The sequence below is a fragment of the Carlito syrichta genome, unplaced genomic scaffold (assembly GCF_000164805.1).
Source record: "Carlito syrichta isolate Samal-C Ts95f unplaced genomic scaffold, Tarsius_syrichta-2.0.1 Scaffold120867, whole genome shotgun sequence".
NCBI classification, from domain to species: domain Eukaryota; kingdom Metazoa; phylum Chordata; class Mammalia; order Primates; family Tarsiidae; genus Carlito; species Carlito syrichta.
The window spans coordinates 1,936-6,798 of record NW_007064963.1 but is presented as its reverse complement, the minus strand read 5'-3'; the positions used below and the strand labels follow the sequence as shown (position 1 = coordinate 6,798).

General features: G+C 43.1%; 1 pseudogene; it reads right to left on the bottom strand.

Annotated features, from left to right (window-relative positions):
• Positions 1-2,341: 2,341 nt before the first annotated feature.
• LOC103249560 lies at positions 2,342-4,855 on the bottom strand (annotated as a pseudogene).
• Positions 4,856-4,863: the final 8 nt, after the last annotated feature.

Here is a 4,863-nt window from a genome sequence, read left to right as displayed (position 1 = left end):
AAACAATAACCTCACCCTGAACCCAATTTATTTCTAGTTCTTTCAGAAATTGCCACTGTCCTCCAGAGAAGTGCACTAGTTTGCATTCCCACCAGCAGTGTAGAAGCGTTCCTTTTTCTCCACAACTTTGCCAGCATCTGTTGTTTGTTTAATTAGTGATGGTCACACTTATGGGGGTTAGGTGGCATCTCAATGTGGTTTTGACTTGCATCTCTCTAATGATGAGTGAGGCTGAGCACTTTTTCATGTGTCTGTTGGCTGCCCATATATCTTCTTTTGAGACGTGTCTATTCATGTCTTTTGCCGACTTTTTAATGGGGCTGTTTGTTTTTTCTTTAAGGCGCGTTTGATATCCTTGGAGATCCTAGATATTAAGCCTTTGTCAGATATACAGTTGGCAAATATTATCTCCCATTCTGTGGGCTGTCTCCCTGCTCTCTTGATGATTTCTTTGCTTTGTAGTAGCTCATTTGTAGTTTCTTCCCAGCCTTTCTTTGTCTTCAAAATAAACCTGAAAAGATTAGCAATCATTTTACAATATCCCCTGGGGACGAAAGTGAGGCCCAAACCCTACCTGTACAATGATCATTTGTATACCTAACTCTGAATTGTACTCCACATCTTTTTTTTTTTTGAGTTGGAGTCTCACTCTGTCACCCAGGTTAGAGTTCAGTGGCACACTCACTGCCACCCCAGCATCAACCTGCTGGGCTATCCTTCCACCTCAGCCTTCCAAGTAGCCAGAACTACAGGCACGTGCTACTACACCCAGCTAATTTTTGATTTATCATAGAGACAAGGTCTCATCAAGTTGCTTGGGTCAGTCTCCGACCCGCAGGCTCAGGAAATCCACTTGCCTCAGCCTCACAAAATGCTGGGATGACAGGCTGAGCCAGCCACTGAGCCCGGCCCACATCTCTAAAATAAAATTTAAAAAAAAATTTTCAATATCCTCCCATCCCCCTCACCTTAGAATGACTAGCATCACAAATGACATCCATATTAATAAATATTGATTAGATCACTGTTATCTCCCCATCATTAAATTCAGTGAGTGTTTTGTGATGTTATCTCACTTGGAACAAAAGTAAAATCAGACTATGACCTCTTCTGGAGATTATCACTTTTCTTAGGCTTCTTTGCTTCCTGGGCTCCTGATTGCTTCTAAACTGCCTGCTTTCTCCCTCCCAGGGTCTTTTCCAAGGTCCTTCTCTATGAGGTAGCTCAAAACTAAATTCTGACATTTTTTCCTTTTACTATACACTATATTAAAATTTCTTTTTTTAATGACTTGTTCAACACCACAGTTTATTTGTAAACATGTTATATGTGTCAATAATCAAATTGACACTGCTTTATACATTTCATTGTATAATATTAACATCCTATAAAAGTATTCACATAAATTTAAGATTCAGACTGCTTAAGAATATGTCCTCAAAGTAGGCTTATCACTGAAGTGTTCTGAACCGAAGACATAGCCTTACTTCTAATAATATGTGATTCTACCCAAAATCACAATCCTTGGTTTGAAAACATCAGAGCTAAGAATCACAAGGTAAATCAGGGTGAAAATGTGCAGCAGCTGCAGCTACAAGAGTGGAAGATAAATTCGATTTCTTCCACGAAGACTCTGTGAAAACATAAAGCCCAGATGAGAGACAACAGAAGTCCACACAGAAACAGAGTTGCAAAACAGTTTTCTAAAGCTTCTCATGAGATGCCAGTGACAGTCACCTTCCGAGTTGAGACTTACAAATCAAGGCTGAGTGGCATGTGACCGTGCTGATGTGCGCCTTCAACCACGCAGCTGATACACACAATTACAGACATTCCTAATGCCCACCATATTGTCTCTTGACACGGGATACTTATGGTGTTACATAAGTAACAAGTTCTACTGCTTTAAGTGCCAAGAGGCCTTTGCAGAGGAAGAGTTCCATCTCTTCCCTTGATCCCCTAAATACAGGTAACAAAATATAAAATTAAACAAGATTTATGTCTGATAACTAACATATACAATTTCCACTGCCATATTCATAGAGACTGCTTATAGATAGAACAGTCATCATAAAGCCTATAAAGTAGATCCTCAGTTTATAAAAGAAATGTAGATTGTCTCAAGGTAAAAAATGCAGTGCTGGCTGCTAAAAAGCACTTTGTTGCAACAGGACATGCAATCATGTGCAAAACTCCAGAAAACAGAACCGTGTCCCCAACTCTCGTATCAGTGAAGCAGAAATTGCACTCAGCAACAGGATGCCTTTTAGTGGCTGACACCATAAAGCTAATGTTAGGAAAGAAAAAGGTAGAAAATGTGAGCAATGGATGCTGGAACCAATTACTGCAGGGGAAGATTAGTCAGGAGGGGCAAGGATGGTGACCGGCCACTCCACTCTGATAGGACACTGTATTTAAACACCAAGTTTCTTGCAGGAAGCGGAATGCCCATGTCAGCGCAGGATGGCTGTGAAAGTAAACTGGAAAAGCCGAGCTCCATGTGGACATCCAGCATGGAAGCACCTTCCTGGAACGAGTGAACAAAGTTAAGGACTTGTAGAGAGAGTTTTTGACTGGAATGTAAGAGGTTCTGAAAGCTCTCTTTCCTGCAAATGCCATGTGTAGCAATTTTCCCACAAACTTTCCTGTTTAATTCAGAACTGCAGAGTGGAATTCCAAAACACAGCTCAAGAGGAACCTAGTCTGCTTCTGTGGTGGCGCCAGAATTTTGCTTTATCACTGAATCTACAGCTGCTTCCTCAATGACCATTTCAAATGACTCTGTGCTCCCATTTACATCTGAGCCTGCAGCTAAATCAGGTTCTCCTCTCTCAGAAGCATTATTGAGTTTTCTGCTGGCAAACTGGCTGGAAGCATTCAGCATGGTGATGTAGCCACAGAAGTGCTGCAAGTCCACTTTGTTCCTTAACGTTTGCAATGCTTTATGAATGCCCATATTGACACGAGTGAACTCTCCTTGTAGTTCTGTTTCATCAAATGGAAATGGTATATGCATAGTTTCTTCTATCCCACGCAAACCGTGTCCCTGAATTAAAACCGCAGAATGTGTTAAAGCATCATCAACATTGTGAGGACTTTTGACGTGGGAACTACACTAGGATCATGACCCCAAGATGTTATTAGCAATTGATCATAGCCCTGAAATATATCTGGCAGTTTTCGAAGTCTTGTACCTTTGGACAGTAAGAGAGATGGTGGTCCCTGCCCGATGACATGATAAATGTACAGTTTAAACCACATAGAACTGACTTCTGTGATTGCTGGTCCAATATGCTGAGGGGTACAGCTGCTGACGGGCTGGATTTTGTTGGTGAGGGGCGCCATGTAGTTTTTGTTCAGAACTCTGCTGCAAGTTGTGGGGTTCAGGGCAAGAAGGCTCTCACAGCGCAAAAGATCCAGAAGAAAATCATAATTGGGTTGGTCTGGCTGTGCAGTTTGTGCAACTAGATCTTTATTATGATGCAGAAACAGAATGGTGTTTCTCAAAGTAAGCGCATGATCAAAGTATCTCAGAGTTTCTCCTTCACCAGTGCTCTGAACCTTTTCCAGTTCTATGAGAAAGCTGTCCAGAGACTCATCAGAGAGCTTGCCTGCTTCAAACATTGTGATGGCATGACTTTTCAAGTTTGGTGAAAGGTTTCCCATCATTAAGAAGACCATAAGAGTTGAGACAAACAGGAAAGCAATTCGCTTTGTGTATTCTGTGGACAGGCTCACACTGCCACACTGGCTGTGTCAGCTGGGTCTTCTTGGCTGTTTGTATCAGTGTTGGTAGCCGATGAAGCTTCTTGAACGGGTCTCCATCGTTCCCCGCCGTCCCAGGATAAGAGCATCTTCTGCAGATCTAAAGTGCTCTTTAATCTGTTCACGGATGGTACATTCTTCCACGATGAATGAAGTCGATCCAGATTGATGACTTGTCCCTTCCTATGGGCAAAGCCCAAGCGGCAATACATTGAAACAGCATTCTTAACCAGGGATAAGTGTATCTTGAGGACATTTGCAAGCTCTGCAGCATTAGTGTGCTCATCTATTGAAACAAATATCTTATAGAGCAGAGTTTCAAAATAATCACCTTGTACTGGATTCATTACAAAGCCTTCAAGAGAGGGAACTGCTGTACAACTGTCATCAGATATTGGTACATCCAGATAAATAAATCCTTCGTTATATAAACTATGTACCACATGGTAATCTAGTGATCCAGAGAGTTGAGGGCCTGAATCGATGATCTCATCAATAGCACATTTCTCAGGTAAAGTGCATTTCTTGATGTCATCTTCGGTGATGTAGCCAGCCTGCGCCACCCACCAGGCCTCGAAGGCAATTTCCACGGGCTTCACCGGCAGAAGATCACGGGCTGTTTTCCTTCTGAAAAACTTTTTTGATGACCTACACTGATTCATAAGATCAATATACTGGTTTCTTCCTATGCCAAGAAGGCTTAGACAGCCAGCAGCAGTAAAATTGGGCAATGAATCATATCTTTTCTCACTGTCCCTAATGTCCTCCATGATCCCGGTGTAGTAGGAGAGGGGCGCCACCCTCAGGCCCTTCCCCATGATGTCCGACAGGTGGTAGGGGTGCAGCAGGAGGTGTTCGCGGCTGTATTTCAGGAGCTCCTCATAGTATTTGCGTTCATCTTTCTCGACATGTTTAATACATTGTTTCTGTCGCGTAACTGATTGCGGACACTCGACAGGACAACCTGCTTTTCGTGCTCTCTCTGTGGATCTCCAAGACTCTGCCGCACGTTGGCTGGCAGCTCGCTCCAGGGGTGGTGGTGCCGGATGGGAAACGCCACGCCCATGCTCAGGATGTCGGCAGCCGCCGCCCGGCGCC